The sequence below is a fragment of the Centropristis striata genome, chromosome 4, assembly GCF_030273125.1.
Source record: "Centropristis striata isolate RG_2023a ecotype Rhode Island chromosome 4, C.striata_1.0, whole genome shotgun sequence".
Classification (NCBI taxonomy): Eukaryota; Metazoa; Chordata; class Actinopteri; order Perciformes; family Serranidae; genus Centropristis; species Centropristis striata.
Window position 1 is genome coordinate 28768819 of NC_081520.1, and position 18399 is coordinate 28787217.

Here is an 18399-nt window from a genome sequence, read left to right on the forward strand (position 1 = left end):
CCGCTTTGAGTTCTAACCAGTGGCATGCATTAGGAGAGTTGCTAAAATGCTGAAGGAAAAATGACTCCCTGATGGTAGAGACCATGGATCCGGTATCAAGCAGACAATTCACCTTCACTTCCCCCATACGCACTGTGACATGGGGACAAGGACTTACAAGTTGAGAGATAAACTGTTCATCTACTGTATGATCTGAGCCTGCAACGCCCCCTTCTGATTTGTGGCTCTGCAAAACAGAGGGCGCTAGTTTTCCGACAGCTGATTCTGTACAGCTGACCTTTGTATGGGACGTGACTGGGGGCGCTGTTGCTGAGAAGGGACCCTTTCATTGTCACAATCGCTAGCAAAGTGCCCTGGCTGTTGGCAGCGCCTACAGATCAGAGGACCACTATTAGGAGGCCGGGACCGCATGGGAGGGGTCTGTAGCTGCAGAAGGTGTGCAGAAAGTTTATTAAGCTGTTCTTGGTGGTTCTTTAGCATCTCTTTTATCTCAGACAAATCAGTTTGAGGTGGCACAATGTTCTGATCTGACACCCTAAAAGTATGGGTGGCACAGATAGAGGGGACTGAAAAGCTGCGTGGCCTACCTTCTGGTTGTCTACCTTCCCTCTCCCATCTGATCGCCTCACCTCGCACATCTAGGAGGGTAGCTGCTGGCTTGGCACGAACAATCTGTTTTAAAGTCCTACGGAGATCTGGATCATTAACATGTTCAACAAACTGATCTCGCAATAGAATGGCAGAGTTAGGTAGGGCCTGGGGGGCATTTCTCATTATTTTTTCCATAAGCTCAAATAAAGCATGGGAGTATTCTTGTAATGACTCAGCCTCAAGCTGTTTTCTAGAGAAGAAATCCTTCTGCAAAGCAACATAAGACAGTGGACATCCATACACTTCATGCAGTATAGACAAAACCTTTTCTGGGTCCTCACGATCTTGTTTAGGCCTATACTTTATCTCATCTTTGGCAGGCCCTGTCAAATGATCATAAATAAAGTATGCCTGATCTATTGGAGCCAGGTGCCTAGCTCTCATGCTAGCCCGAACCTCTCTAACCCATTCTACTATACCCATACCCACATTCCCACTAAACACAGGGCACTTCCTCTCTCTGGGCACGTAGAGGAGGCGTTCAGGGACTGTACCAGGAGGGCCAGCAGACCCAGAAGGGACAGAGGGCCAAGAGGAGCCAGAAACAGAGCTTGGAGGGCGAGCTTGTGATGCAGACAGTTCCTGTCTAAGCTGTTCATTTTGAGCTCTGAGCTGGATCACCACGTCCCGCAAATCCTGCGGTTCGTCCTCCATATCTATGAAACAGAGTCAATGTCCTGGATTGACAGCGGGGAGCAAAGTCCAGAGCAGGAATGAAGATTCTTTCCCAGAAGAAGTGTCTCCGAGTAGAATTCTAGTCAAACTGCTGTTTTTGTCCCAAAAAGAAAAAAAAAACTAATTTTCTTTAAACCAACTAAAGCAAAATGTACATCATGAAAACAAAAAACAAATTATGTCCTGTGAGTGAATATACTAGAAGGACACGTCTCTGCTTTACAAATCCTGCCGACAACGCCAAAATGTGACCGGGGCAACTATAAGCCCCTGACACTGGATATGACAACGCCACCCTGGGAGTTTCACCCAGGGAAATACACATTTACTACCTCGGTTCTTAATAAAAAGGAGGAGCAGAGAAGTGCGTTTCCAGGTATAGACAAATAGATGAGATTTTATTTCGATATAAAATAATGCACACAATACTTAAAAATGCGCAACAGTGACAAGCTAAAATGGCTACCAGTACAAGGGAGGGGGTGTCAGGGAAGTCTGCAGGAGGGAGTGAGTGAGGGGAAGGGGGAACCACCACCAGGCCGGGATAAAGGGAAGTCAAACGCACTGCAACACAAAAGACACGCGAGTGATAAGTTTCACACAAAGTCAAAATAATCATGCAAAATGCCATAAATTATACATGCCAAACACAGGCAGGGGAGAAGCAGACAAAAAGGAAAACCTCCACCATGTGACTCACCGCCTACAGAAATATGGCCGCCCACCTGTACTGGCACCAACAACTATATAAAAATCACTCACAGGTAGTATACTAAAGCAAAATAACCCCAAAAATATACAAAGTAAATTAAACAGGGACAAAAACAGCAGTAGGTCAGAGCTCCTCCTTGGCAATTGTCTTACAGCAATTAGGTCATGCAGCAATCACCATCATCATCTCATTCCTATGTGATCTGGAATACAAATGCACTATGTGCTACACAGCACAAGGAGGGGAGGAGAGCAGCCACTGCGTCCACATATAGCTCTGATCCTTCCGGGACAATATTGCTCCACCAGGACGGTAGGTAGAGAGAGCAAGGCCAGCCTGCTGCAGGCTGCTTGCAGCTACATTTAAAAAGGGACTGTGGTGATTAGCACTCACCTGCTATCAGTTGGGTTGATTAAGGGGTGTGGCTGCACTGGCAAGAGGAAGGGGAGAGCCCTACTCATCACATATTGAACCTCCAAGGTGTAGGGTACCGGGGTTGTGAGTAAAACTGAATGTCTAAAGAAAGAGGGGCATGGCCAGAAATAACAATAGGGTGGTAATTAACAGTAAGTACTTTAGAAATTAGTTTAGAATCAATAAAGTAATAGTCAATCCGAGAGAAAGACTGATGCATCTGTGAAAATAATGAATATTCCTTGGTGTGAGGGTTGTAAAATCTCCAAGGATCAATGCAACCATTTTTGGACATGAAATCCGAAAGAGACCTTGACATTAATGATGGGGTCAAAGTGCGCGGGTTAGAGCGATCTAAATTGGGATTGATTACACAATTCATGTCCCCTCCAATTATAAGGAGATTATTATTGAGGGAATGAGGGAAGACATTCAAAAAGCTTATTCATAAAATGCAGATCATCGAAATTGGGGGCATATATGTTAACTAATAAAATGGGAACATTGAATAGTGTACCTGTAACAATTAAGTATCTGCCATTTTTGTCTGATATAACCTTAGAAGGTGAATACTGAATTGACTTACCAATTAAAATAGCAAACCCCCTGGCTTTAGAATTGAAATTTGAGTGAAATACCAAAGAAACCCAAGGACATTTAAGTCTGACCTGATCTTTGGTGCGCATGTGGGTTTCTTGTAGAAACACTAGATCAGCTTTAAGACGTTTCAAATGCGCAAATATCCTAGATCTCTTAATTGGACTCCCCATGCCTTTAATATTCCAGCTCAAAAATCTCACAGAAGACCCAATCTGTGGGGTATCAGAAGCAGTAGGAATTGAGGCCATTTCTCATGTTCTTGGACATAGAAATAGACTGAATGTGGAACCCCCAAGAAGAAGAAAGAAGAAAAAAAGAGAAAAGGAGAGGAGAAAAAAAAATTAAAAAGAGAGAAAAAAAAACAAAAAACACAGAAACACTTTCAGAACACAGGCCCCCCACCCCCATATAGCACTAACCACGACCCCACCCCCAAACGATGGAGAACCTAGTGCAAACTCCACAAGGAGTTACATCCCTATAACAAATGCTTACGGCTTTTAGACTAATAGTAACAGTCAGGCTTCGGTTTGAGCTCCAGCAAAGCTAGCAACATTTGGCAACAAGGCACTAATCAAGTCCAAGTTAAACTGAGAACCACTGAAGGGTGAAAAGAAAAAGAAAACAAAACACAACCCGTAAAGACGTGAAACACGTCCATATAAATTGAAAAACTAATAATTAATAATTAATTATTACATCAGTGTGGTGTATGTTTTCCCCTTATGCGTCCAGCGACCTGATGAATGCGCTGGCTTCCTCTGGTGATTTAAACTCCTTCTCTGCACCGCTGTGTGTAACCCGGAGGCGCGCCGGGTAGAGCAGCCCAAAACGTATCCCCGGTATCTCACGGAGCTGGCGCCGGACATCATTGAAGGCGGCTCGAGCACGAGCCGTCCTCGGAGTGTGGTCGGGGAAGATAGAGAAACTCATGTCTCCAATCTTGATCCGTTGCTGAGCCCTGGCGCGGCGTAATATGTCAACACAGTCCACATGGTAATGTAGGCGAGCGACAATGGGGCGGGCACGGTCACCGGGTTTCGGCTTCAGCTGGAGAGTGTGATGAGCGCGGTCCACGAGAGGCTCCTTCTCGAGCTTCAGTGCCTCCTTGAGCAGAGAGGAAATAGCTGTAGCAGTAGAAGAGGTGAAAAAATCCTCAGGGATTCCCACTAACCGTATATTATTGCGCTGAGATCTTGCCTCCAAATCGTCGCATTTATTGTCCAATCTTATCATTTCTGTTGACAGACGCTCCACTTTAGCTTGTAAGGTAGTGATGTCGTCAGTGCAGGAGGAAAGCAACGCTTCCATTTCACCAACGGTGCCCTTCAGAGCGCATACATCAGACTGAATGTTTGTAATGCTGTCAGATAACTCCGACTTCACTGCCCGTAGCTCAGTCTTGATGTTTGACAAATTTTGTCAAAGGCCGCTTGAAGCTCGGTTTTAAAAATAGCTGCCATCTCAACCCGGAGTGACGAGAGCAGCTCGGCCTTGAAGTCGGGGTGAGGAGTGCCGCCTGCGGCTCCATAACGCCTGGATTCCACTGGATGCGTAACGACTCCGACATGGATCTGTCCGCAACGGCTGCGTATCTACGCAGTCCGTCAACACCCACCGGATCCGTCTGTGTCGGAGCTGTTGCCGACAGCAGAGTCCCGAGGACGCACGAGATCTCGCGAATTCACGCCTAATCAATTGATATAACTGGAAGATAATCAACATCTCCTCGTTAATGACTGGAGACAAATCCAGCGACTCTGTCTTAATGAGCGCTAATGAGGTCGGCCGGCTTGTTAACGAGCCGGCCGACCTCGTTAGCGAACCTGAGGTATTTTATTTTGAAAATATACCGGTGTTTTATTTTGTGTCTGTGCAAGACTTCCTGTCCCGAACGATCTGCTCTGTGCTGAATTTATGCGTAGTGCTCCGTCGTCCGACAAAAATAGAAGCTCTGCGCAAGTGTTGCAAGGGCTGTCGGATGGCCATGTGTTGTCGGACTCATTACGCAGCGGATCTGCAGTCGGTGGAATCTCACACATTGATTATAATGGTTGCGTAACGGCTCCGACGACGGATCTGCAGCCGTTACGCATCCAGTGGAATCCAGGTGTGAGAGCAGGAGCAGGAGCTGGAGCCACCGCGAGGCGGGGATGCAGCAGGCGGGGATGCAGCAGGCGGGGATGCGGCGGGCGGAGTAGGCTGCGGAGGTTGTAAAGTTTGTTTAGCTTTTTGAGGCATTTTGATCAGTAAGAGGTCGGCGTAGAGTTCAGATTATGGTGGTGGGGAAAACACAGACCGAAAAAAGAGAGAAAAAGTGTGCCTAAAATAGAATTTGTGAAGGTTGTTGCAGGAGCTCAGAGAGGCGTGTCCTACTCCATCAGTCACTACACCGGAAGTCTTGAGATTTCTGTGGTCAGGCAGGAATGAATTGAACAGAAATATGTAATCAAAGACAATGGACACAACCAGATAAGCACAGTTTTATATTTTAGATCTGAATTTGATGCAGGCTGCAACAGGTATCCACTGGACCTCGATGAGCAGCGGTGTGACATGTGACCTTTTTGGCTGGTTGTAGACCAGACGCGCCACCACGTTCTTCCTGAACGTCTACATATTTTTTTTTTTAAGAAAAATGAAAAAATAGCTTTGTTAGAGTGATCTAAAAAAACTGTTCCATCTCCCCTTTTCCGAAATCTCCCTGCGTTTTTAATATGGGACCCAATGAGGCTGTTAGTGGTGTTGGTGGCGCATCTATGCGTCGTACACCAAAACTATAACTCTGACAGCTTTACCAGAGGATTGTGAGTGAGAAGACAAATTTTCCTACGTTTCTATGTATAAATTATTTCTGTAGAGTGGAATTTGCGGCCTGGAGCGCAGTTTTCAAATTTATTTTTTGACAATGTTTCTCTCCCTCTACACTCTGAGCGATGACATCACACACTGTGACACAAACATTCCGTGCAATACACACCCATTATAATCTCAGAATTTCTACAAAAATGATCATGGTCATTGAACAGGGATTGATAAAAAACTATATGACCTATCGAAACGTGGATTAATACACCAATACACAAGACTTGTGTCTACTGTTTAAAGTTTAAATGGAGTCTCTAGCTGAAATTATGCCGGAGAAGTAGACGTTTGAAAATCTCCAATTATTGTTCTTTTTCGCTCATTTTCTTTCGGCCGTCCCATTCATTTCATACAAAATTTTGGGCAGTTTTTCTAAAAAATTCATATTCTGTAGAGAAAAGTAATAGCACACCGATCCCAATCAAACCGCACGTTTTGATGTATAATTTGTCCTGCAACTCTTCAAGTTGTAGGACTAGTAGCGGGAAGAAATCCACAGTATAACAGTACTGGTCCCTACAGCTATTGCTGTATGGGACCAGTGCTCGGTGCGATTGCCCCGAGGCCCTAATAATATCTCCTTTCATTCGCTCCTGTTAGCATCGAAGGCAGCATTAGCTGGCTATTAACGTAAGCTAACAAACTACTGTGGATGCTAATAATTGCTAATATAAGATAACATAAAACGAGAATATCACTCACCAAACAAACTGGAGCATGGGCTTCTTGTGCAGCAGTGGTACAGCTCATCACACAGCAAGTGGTGTTATTTGTCTGATGTTTGCATGTAAAACTCTCCGACAGCCAACAGTTTCCAGTGAATTAGCTGCGGTAATAGACAGCTAGCGGCTAGTGACGGACAGCTACGTCACCTGTCACTCAAAGTGGAGCGCCCTCAATTATGCAGAATTTTCAAAACTTAAACGAGTGAGATATAAAAAAATTCACCCCCCTCAGAGTTGTCATGGAACGGTTTTGAGAATAGAGGCATCTTTAGAACCAGGCTGTACATGTTCATTTCTACTGTAAAACTGGACTGGACTGCATTTTAACATGAGGGTCAATCTAACTTGCTCTCCTCTGCAGCCAGCCTCAATCTGTAAATCGAAGAATTGCAACTGCGAGGAAGTGTTTTTGGTACTTCCTCATAGGCCTCACAGCTCAGGACTGGAGGTTGCCGCTTAGAAAAAACACACACACAGCGGGAAATTTAGGTAGCTCAATCATGTTAAAAAAAATCACATTGGAACACCAAAAAACCTGTCAGTTTATTCACCAATTGACAGTTAATAGAGGTCGGATTCAATTAATTCATTTACAGGAATAACAATAAGATTTACTCACCAGAAGGGTCAATTCTCCTAGCTGGTGAAAAACCACGACTCACAAAACCCAGTTATCCATCCACTTTTGCAGAGCCAGGTGACATGGGAATAAAATCAGTATTAATTTAACATCTAGCTTCTCACAATTATTAAATTCCGACCATTTTATGCAGGTAATTCACTATCACTAGCAAACACAAGGTAACATGAGATAAACTTACATCTCCGTCGACTTAGCACTGCATACAACAGCCAAATCCTCGTCTGTCCAAGGCAAACTCGACATATATCAACAAAAATGTATATCCTTGCCAAACAGGCAAAAATATGAAGCACAACTACTGTGCTAGCAAATCATGCAGCCAGGCTGAAACCTGATTGGCTGGTTACTTTTATCATGCATGTATCACATGGACACCAATTAAAGGGCTATTTCACTCAAATGTCACCTGGACTTATGCAAATAATGGAAAATAACTACAGTCACAAATCAAAATGAAAATAAACAACCTTCAAAATGAAAGATTTAGGTCTATTTATTGCACGACAGTGCACTATTTCAGTTTTCAAGAGGAATATTAATCTGACATTAATAAAACTACTGTTAATCCTTTGTTTAACTCTTGCCTTCTTTTAGTCTCATGGTTAGGGCCTAGTAACCTAGGTTACACAAAGATTCAGTCATTCCATTTTGGAGGAAACCGGCAGCAAGCATCCATCCATGCAAGTGGCTTACACATCAACAGGGTCAAAGTGTCTTGCCACAATCTCTGACTCTCTCAGCCTCAATGCCCACAAGATTGACACTCTTCAATGTGTTGAGACGGTCCGGTTACGCAATATAAAAATAAGGCAAACTGTTACCTCCTCAGCAGTGTACCTCATATTTGGGGGCTCAAGCACATCAAATGGAATTACTCAGAGAGAACCAATGGTAAGGATGCACCTGATGAAGTTGGGGGAGCAGTGAAACGGATGGCGGACAACTATGTCCATGGGGGCAAAGACCCACAAAGTCCAAAGGACTTGTATGACTTCCTGATCAACAGAGAAGTTGAGAACATCCGATTCACATGGATAAACGAGAGTGACAATGTCTTTGATGAACGCTGCCACCATCAGTTCCAGAAGTATCTGGGATTATTCTTGCTGCTACCCAGCAATGTGTTACTGCTTCACACCAACTAAGATGAGGCTTGACAATGAACTGCATCCTACTAGAGTCCAGGAGACCTACCATGATAGTCCCAGTGCAATACTGACAGTGAAGAGTACACTTAGGTCAGAAAATCAGAGTTTTGTGGAAAGGCACAAAGGCCAAACCTGTGAACAGTGGCCACTCGGAAACGAAAGTCACCCAGTTGTCTACTAACGAGCCATGCAAGTACCCGCTCACCAGAGGAGGGGCTGGCTGCTACATGTAGCCGGTAGAACCTGGAAAATGTGGATTGGAAGGACCAAGTGGCTGAAGCGCATTTGGTAGCCACAGAGGCTCCTACCCTAAAGCCCATGAAGCAGCCGTACCACAAGTCAAGAGTGCCCAGAGCAGGAGCAGGCACACCTGAAAATATCAGATATCATAAACAGAATGACGGAGCCCATCCGTCATTCTGATGTCCTGTGTGTGTTGGATGTACTCCGTCAGAGCCTGGACAGGACACAGCGCACATCTGCTGCTGATTGATCTCTCCAGGAGCAGAGAGAGATCACAGCCAACTGACTGGGACTGTGGAACTCAGACAGGACCTGAGGCAGGAATGCAGGGTTGAGACAACGGACCTTGTCTGACTTGTCCGGCCAAAACCTGCAGCAGTTAGCACAAACCAACAGGGCCTGGAACTCGCCTATTCTCGTGGCCAAAGTTATGGCTGCAGTTGTGAAAGACACTCTCCGTAACATCACAGCAACACATACATGTACAACACACGTACATGAGATACCACTTACTGATGAGGTCCCCATCCGTCAAAGATACAGGCGAATACCTCCTACACAGTGGCAGGCAGTATAAAACCATATTCAGCAGCTCCTTGATAGTAAAGTGATTAGGGAGAGCAGCAGCCCTTATGCATCACCGATTGTCTTGGTGCGGAAGAAGACGGGAGGGCTAAGGGTGTGTGTCGTCCATTGATTACTTAACGCCAAAACCAGGAAGGATGCCTATCGATTGCCCCGCATCCAAGAGTCTTTAGATGCCCTTGCCGGTGCTTAATGGTTCTCTACACTTGACCTGGCAAGTGGCTCCAATCAAGTCCCATGTAGCTGAAGGAGACAAAGCTAAGACAGCCTTTTGACCCCATTTGGCGTCTTTGAGTGTGAGAGAATGCCTTTCGGCCTATGCAATGCCCCTGGGACCTTTCAGAGGCTCATGGAAAGGATATTTGGTGATCAGAGCTTCCAGTCATTCCTTTTAGTTTTGGATGATGTCATTGTCTTTTCTTCTTCCATAGAGCAGCATTTGCAAAGGCTGGAAATGGTCCTCACCTGAGGTGCAGTACCTTGGACACCATGTATCCAGAGAGGGAGTGGCTACTGACCCAGAAAATATCTCTGCTGTGGAGAACTGGAGGCGGCCCCGGGATGTCACTGAAATCCGATCATTCCTTCGCTTCTGCAACTATTACCAATGCTTTGTAAAGGGCTTCACACAGCTAGCTGCCCCCTTGCACCAACTTGTGGCAGATGTCATTAAAGTAGCCTAATTAAGCAGGATAAGGCCAGCTGCAGTCCTGCCCAGTATGTGAACTGAGGAGTGTGAGCAGAGCTTCAGTGGTCTTAAGAAGATGCTTACAAGTGCACCTATTTTAGCTTTTGCTGACTTCACCAAGCCGTTTGTCTTGGAGGTCGATGCTAGTCATCAGGGGCAGTCCTTTCACAAGAACAACAGCGTAAATTAAAGCCGGTGGCTTATGCCAGCCGTTCTTTGCGGGGTTCTGAGCGCAACATGGATTTTAGCTCTATGAAACCGAAGTTCCTTGCAGTGAAATGGTCAGTGTCCGAAAAATGAAGAGAATATCTGCAAGGAAGCAAGTGCACAGTATATACTGATAAAACCCTCTAAGTCACTTTTAGAATTTCAAGCTTGGCGCCACTGAACAACGATGGGCAGCCCAGTTTGACTTCATTGTGCATTATCGACCAGGGAGGAATAATGGTAATGCTGATTCTCTCTTCCGCCAGTACAGTGACTAGGCGTGAGGAGCCTGATCAGCAGAACAGGAGCACTCCAGACGTCTATCATGATCCGGAGGTATCTGAGGTGGTGACACAGCAACAAATTGCAGCTCTTCCGAGTCGATCAGGTACTGAAGTGGCAACCGTGCAGAGCGATGACCCAACTCTAACAATCTTTCTTTCTTTCTGGAAAGTGGGAAAGCCACCCAACAAGAAGGAGCAGTTGCAACTCCCAGAGTCTGTCAGCGTCTACTCGGGCAGTGGGGCCACATCCTGGAAAAGGATGGCCTGCTGTATAGATATATATGGAAATAGAAAAGCACTGTCGGAACTGCCAGCGTTGTTTATTGTCAAAGGCTGTCCAGCCGAAGGTGAAGACCTACCAGGGCGTTCTTCTGGCCAGTCACCCGCTGGAGGTGCTCGCCATCAACTTCGCCCTGCTTGAACCTGCAGCAGACCAGAGGGAGAATGTGTTGGTCATGACTGCCGTTTCCACCAAATATACTCAGGCCGTGCCAACCAAGGACCAAAGTGCTGTTACTGTAGCAAAGACCCTGGTTGATAGCTAGTTCAACCGGTTTAGGATGCCCAAAAGGATAGCCTCTGACCGAGATTGAGAAATCCATACCATACCATACCATCCACAAGGAAGCAGCTCGAAAACCTGCCGTCTGCACCAGTGGTGGCTAAGCCGCCCACTGAGGCTAGTCCCCAAGACAGTGACCCTGACAGTAGTGGAGATGAAGAAACCCAGGTATTGGTAGGTATAGAATAACTCTGCCAGCCTGCTGCCACAACTCCACTGGATGTTCAACAGCTCATCCCAGATAGAGCAGCGGACATCTAGGGAGGGGACAGTGGGGCAGTTGAAGATGAGTTTACCGCACCTCATGACAGGCCGGAGACATCGGCCCCTTGGCGTACCACCCAGGCTACTGCTAGGAGGAATCCGAACCCCCACAATCTGCCAAGGTCCACGGTGGCAAATAACAATATGGTGTTGGTAAGGGCTACTGCTTCCCTAACGCCTGAGGTAGTGGGATATGGGTCAGTTGGTTGGTTATGAGTCAGTTGATAGTCGGGGCGACAACGTCTTCTGGTGGGGATGGATGTGGGAACGCAGGCGATTTGTGCACACGCCTAGTCACATGACCCGCAGCTAAGCAGGAAGTGATAAAAAGTTTGCCAGTTACTTTAGTCAGTCCTTTTCCTCTGGCTGAGCGCACCATATCGGGTGGACTTTCCCTTTCGCACAGGGCGATGAAGTATCTCATCCTTCACTGAGGGAACTGAAGCAAACTGACGGTAATTTAACATTAAGGTGTAACAATGAATGGTTTGGGCTAATGCTATCCTTTTGTTTGCTGATGCGACTGCTTGGCTGTGCATTATTGATGCCGGCCAATGTTGCACGTCTAACTTGTGAACAGCTTCAGTTGTTTGTCTGCCTGTTTAAGGAAGGTTCATTTGTATGTTTTACTTTACAACTGATGCCACCTCACCACCATCAAATTTCTGTGGGTGTAGAGGATACTGGTAAACGATACATGGTTTATCTCAGTATTTTATGAGTCAAAGCTTTGTGATATTTACAATGCGTTCTCTTTTTTATCAGTAGCATTGGAACTCTCCATCCTCCTGCATTACTGCGCTACAGGAGTTTGTGTATTCTTGCAAAGTAGGCCCATATTTTATTATTTTTATTGTTTTAATTATTTGCAAGACACGGTAATCTTGTGACTGGCAACTAATGTGTTTTGTTTGTTTTCTCAAAGGGGGATCAGGCCAGCCACTGTTTTTCTACTTATTATCTTACCTTTGTTTTCTTTTATCAGTTTAGTTGGGTTGATGGTTTACTTTACCATACCAGTGTAGGAGCCTACAGGGGGTAATCTGTATATCCACAGCTTAAACCTGTACATGACTGAGTCTGTGTTGCCACACTGCCTCCTTGTGATGAGACTGTACTGGGTGGACGCTCTGTAGTGGTTAGTATGTATAACTGCGACACTGCATGACAATTGGTAGTGACAATTGCATGACATTTATGTAGTGACAACTGCATGACATTTTTGTAGTTTATCTTATAGATGTTATGTGTGTAGTGCATGTGCTTGTGTCAGGCATTCTGTCTCCCCTTTTCTCTCTTTCAGTCGCCTCCTGGGGTGGTGTGTGTGAGCCGACCCGACCTTTCTGCCGCGAGGAGACTGTACTGTGTACTGTTTACACAGTACAGTCTGTTTAAATTTTGTCATAAATTACAACTTATTTTGTACTATTCATGCCTCCTGCTTATTGTTCCTGTTAGGGGAAATCAGAGTTGGTCAGAGTTGGTCACACAACATTAATGAAAATATTCAAGGTTCAAAGGGTTCCTCCTGGCCTTCAACAGGAGGTGGTGTTGTCAGTATTTAAGTTAGTCCATGTGCTCCGGCACTATGCTATGAAGTCATGGTCCCTCTGATTGGCCTTCATGAGTAGAAGCCACACCTTTTTCATAAAATGACAGTCATAATAGGGAAGTACTAGACCCTTTGGAAAACCTACTTTGTGAGATATCTGTGGCCAGCCAGGATTGAAATGAATAGACATATGTAATCAAAGACTTCAGCTGATCAAAAGATGCATAGTTTTTGCAATAAAAACCCCCCAAAAATGCAAAAACACAGGAACTTAAATTGCCAGTCTAACATTAAAAACCTATTGGATTTACTTTTATACATTGTGTAAAGTCTCCTAAGAGACTAACAAAAATTGCCTTGGCTGACTGTATTTCAAGTCATCCTTGCGGGGTATTGGTTTTAAGTTTTTACCCAGCAAAAATCACGTCTCAGTAGAACTTCATTGACTATGAAATTGCCTCTGTTTTTGGCTCATGCAACCTGCATGTTTCTTTTGCACCTGGAAATTAAGTGTGTTGTAGTCATTAGTGCATTAGGACTAATGGATATGAGTGAGAATATGTTTTCATTTCCTGGATCTGCCTCCCAAGAGGAAAATTAGAAAACAACCATGCCTTTACACTGAAAGTACTGACAATAATGCAAATGGAATGTACAGCAATTATATAAATTAAGAGAATCATGCAGAAACTATGTCTCCTAACACAATAGACGCAAAATAAACATATGTGTCATTCATTGTTGTGGATTTTGCTTTTCCCAAACAAGATTCAAATGGCCCACACATCCACAAGAGACTCAGAGTAAGTGTAAGTGTTTCCAATAAATCTCATTCATGAAAACCCTCTCTGTGCACTGATAACTGTCCTAGAACTGCTGTGCAAGTTCAACGTTTCCTTTTACTGCAGCCTAAAATATAAAGCATTTAATTGGTGAACCATGCAGTGGCCTTTATTGTAAAGCAGTGACTGGAAGTTACTGACACTATAGGGCTGTTGCTGATTAAAAATGGGCCAACACAACGAGATGCTTGGCACTATTGTCAGTGGTTTAGTTTGAATATTTAATTGTACAAGCAAAAGCAGCCACAAGTTAGCTGTTAGAGAATGAACTACTGCAGTTTTATGAACCAATGCCTTTTACCGTGTATGAAAAACTACAGCATGAGGTCTCATGGTAGGTGTTAATGGCCTCTTACCACCACAAACCAACAATACTTTTTATCTTTACATGACAGAATTTTTTAAAGTTTGATGTCAATGTAATAGCTCATTCAACAGGAGTTGGCAGTTTCAGTCATCTGTTGGGTTGTTGGACAAGAAAGCGCAACCCAGAGCCCCAAATATCTCTCTGCATTTCTCTTCCATTTCAAAGTCATTACACAGGATGTGTTGGGACCTGTTGATCAATCGATGAGTATTTCACCTTCCATCTTCTCTTCTCAAACTTTTAGTGACCCAGTCAACCACAATGTACACAGCAGCTGACAGAGTGGAACTGAACAGAAGTTACACAATGAAGTGAAATCTACACGGTTGTGTTCTTTATCCGGGGTATGTTTATAATCAGTCTCTGTAAATAACTTCATGCTAGACCTACTGTTAAATTTTTACAGTCAGTAGTACAACCACAGTTTGGTAAACCTGCCTGTGCTGAGTTGAAGGTTGTCAAATATTTTTGTAGATCTTGTGATAACCCCTAAAACAAATGTCTTTTTTTGCAACATATTTTTTGTTTGTTTTTTGCAGAGAATCCTGTTTCAACAAGCGTATTTAAACATGCAGAGTAACCTTTAATTTAATTTATGTAAGTGAAATGTTGTAGACATAGTAATGGATAAAAACTTAACCATCATAAAAAAATGTATGAATAATTCAATTAATTCAGACAAGGTCCAATTCAAATGTGTATTTTTTGTTATTGTTTGTCTAGTTTTTTGTATTATTAGTTTTAACCTTAATTTTAAAGCTAGTTGAAACTCAACACCTTTTCAAGTAGAAATCACCAAATGTATTATCACTGACAAAGATAATGAGCTAACAATTATATTTCTATGACTTCTATCTGTAACTTATATTTTTTATGTTTCATCTTTAGTTGCTGGCCCCCATATTTTGTTCCCGTCAGATTAAAGCTGAACAAATATATTTAAGAGTTTATACCACTTTATCATCCATTAGGAAATTTTGGTGCAACATGGCAGCAGACACGAGTACATAATTCATAACTTATTTGTTTATAATAATTAATCCTCGCAATACTTACTTTCTATAGAAATCATGTGCAATAATTCACTTTGTCACTTTGACACTGTTGTTACATATACATATTTGTACATATCTCTATAAGACTTATTGCAATTGTATTTTATATTGTATTTGTTGTTGTTCTTTTAACACGGTTTAACATAAAAAAATGTTTAATTTAAATTCAAAGTGATTCTGTATTTTTTATTAAACCTCATAACAGTATGTTTAGTAGTTAAAATTAGCTCTACCTTGAGATAATGCAAAAGCTATGCTATGCATATGCATGCAAATGCATTGATAATAATAATCCAATAATACACGGTCGTCCATGAAGTTGGAATCATTTTGTTTTCAGAGACAATCCTCTGCTAATTGTGATTTCATTTTCATAGTGATATGTTTGGAAGAGATTGATTGATTGAAAGGTTAAAAAATATATTTTATTCCAAATGTATTGGCAATTTGGTATATTTATAATATATAAAACACTACAATACTTTAAGTACATTTTGTACTTTTACTTCAGTAAGTTTTGAATGCAGGACTTTTACTTGTGGAGTAATTTCACAGTTTGGTAATTAATTAATTAATATTATTTTATATTATTATTTACCTCTTTCCATGAAATGATTGTGACAATGTGATTTTCTTTCTTGACTGATAAAGTGTATATCTTCTCAAAACTTTATGAATCAATCTCTTACAAAAATCACAATGAAAATGAAACCACAACTAACAGAGGATTGTGTTAAACAAAAATATTCCAACTTCATGGGCGACCGTGTATTTGTTGTTTGGTTTGGTTTTCTTTTATTCACAAACCCACTTTTTGAAAATAAAAGGGTTAAACTTTTGACAGCAATTTTGGAAACAAATCTGGCTTTTGTATTATCTGACCACAACTAAAAGAGTTAAGAAAAAGCTATTTAGCTGATCATTTGACCGACATATGATACATATGTTACACAAAGTTCAGGTGAAGTGTTTTACAAAATGAAAAAAGGGGGTGGGGGCAGTCAAAGGGAGGTTCAATTACAATAGAAAAATATGGTAAAATATAAAATACAAATATAAACACAGTTGAACTACCAGCAAGCTACTGAAAAAATGTAGTTGAAATACTAGTTAATTTACATGTAGTTGACTACTCTCCAACACCGGCGATGGGCATGGTTTGCAGAAGGCTTGCTGCTACACATAGACATGTTTCCATATTTTGACTTGGCGTTACTCCAAGCTTTGCATTGGGTTTCCTTGTTGGGGGTTTTCTGCATTCTGCATTTGAAGAGTGGTGTCAACAGCACCAAGCAAAACTGTATTTCCTTTGTTTAAATAGATATAGTGTTCCTGATTTAATGAGGCATCATGTTAGTTAATTTGAGACATGGAAGTCATACACAACAGCTGTAATCAGCTGACAGCCCGCTGATTGAGTCATGATATGTTGTCAGAATCCTGGCATGGCAGTGTCTTGCTTTTGGCCCACTCTTGTAATCATATGGGGGTTTTCTGCACTGATTGTTTCGGTTTAGCATGATATTTGGATAATCCATGGATAATCAGCTGAGTGATTTTTTTGTAAAGTAACTTTTCTTGCATACCGATCAAACAGAAGGACAGAATCTCTTGCAATCTGAGTGTTGGTGTCAGACCTGATCAAACACACCTTTTTAGATGTATGGCCTTAATTCCTCATATGTACTTTCTTGTTTAAACATGTTGTTAATAATTACAATAAAAGAAAGAGGGCACAAGCTGTGCTTTTTTTCATGCATGAAAAAAAATAATACACAAAACACATGCCCACGCTGTCCGGAAGGGGTGTGCTGATGAAACACAAAAGGTAACCTTTACTACTCCGACTGTCACTGCCAACCTTTTAGATGATATCACTCCCATTTTATGTACAGATGACAGATATCATAACGTATGTGTAAGTGCAGCCATTTAAAATATTGTAATATTTAGCCTCAAACTGACAGAATCATTTAGTAACAAGTAACATTATTTGAATAAAAGTAGAAAGTGGTTGCATGTCATGCATATTTCTTATATAGTCATGCAAAACCAAATTGTTTTGTTTTATTGTTGCCCCCATTTTTTACTGTGTTGTAACACCAGTAAGTTTGCAAATGTTTGCTTACTTGACAAATTGTCTACTTTGGCCCGCGTAATCAGCCTTAGAGCTGTTTGCGTGGCAAAACCAAACATCCCACGCTGGGTAAAGGGCAATGTAACAGAACTCAACTGCCTGATGCAGCAAATTGATTTACAAAAATAGTTAACTACAACCCTAAAAGTCCTGCATTCAAAGTAAAAGCACAAAAGTACTGGCATCAAAATATACTCAACCCATAAAACCCGACCCAGTTATCCTTAAAGGAAAATTATGGGGGGATATGCCACAGACCAAGTGGACCACATAGAACACATTTATGATGTTTTTTCAAAAATACTACCCCTGAATATCAAAGATCTGTGATGTGACATATACGTTAGATTGGCCGTTTATGGTATTTATATTTATGATTTCTTATTTTAAATTTTAAAAAAACTAGACACCTTTGCTTACAGAAACACAAATTTGCCTTTTTCTTTGCATCTCCACAACATTTATCAAAATTGTGACAATAATAGTGCTATTTAATAACTAGTTATTTTTCAGATTTGTTTTTAAGTAACAAAATAATAATAAATCAATAATAAATAAAAACAAATAACCATTTGCCTTTTTGTTTGCATCTCCATAACATTTATCAAAATTGTGACTTTAATTTGTCAGGAAATATGGTCAGAACAAGTTAAATGTAATACAGGACACCCTATTAACGGATTAGAATTGTTAAATGGGTTTAAACTTGGCCTCATAACAAAAAATAAGCTTTTTGAAATTTGCTACTTTTTCATATTTCTGTTTCCAGTCACAGCCACATTTTGGAGAAGTCACTTCTTGTCAAAGTCACATGACCACCACACCAGGGTGTTGAGTGTGCGTCGCTTAGGGATTTAATGAGTTAAGGTGAAGCATAAAGCTGAATATGGGAGATTATAGTACATTTAAAGTGTTTGTTACACCGGTGTCAACCATGGGTTCTTATGGGTTAAAGTATCAAAAGTACTCTTTATGCAAAATTAACTGACTTGAAATATTTTGTTTGTATATTCTTAAAATAAACCATTAAAATTACAGTCAGCCCTACACACTATTAATCAACATGTAGTCTGTAAATGATTGGCTTATGGGTTCACTGGACATCCAGTAAAGGGGTTGCGTGATGAGTGAGTGGGTGGGTGGGTGAGTGTGTGTGTGTGTTTGTAGCGGGGGTGGGTTT

The 18399-nt window shown here is 42.1% G+C and overlaps 1 non-coding gene across 1 annotated transcript; it reads right to left on the bottom strand.

Moving 5' to 3' along the window:
- Positions 1-13148: 13148 nt before the first annotated feature.
- LOC131970866 (U4 spliceosomal RNA) lies at positions 13149-13290 on the bottom strand. Its single transcript, XR_009394280.1, has one exon. It is a non-coding gene; the product is annotated as a U4 spliceosomal RNA (small nuclear RNA).
- Positions 13291-18399: the final 5109 nt, after the last annotated feature.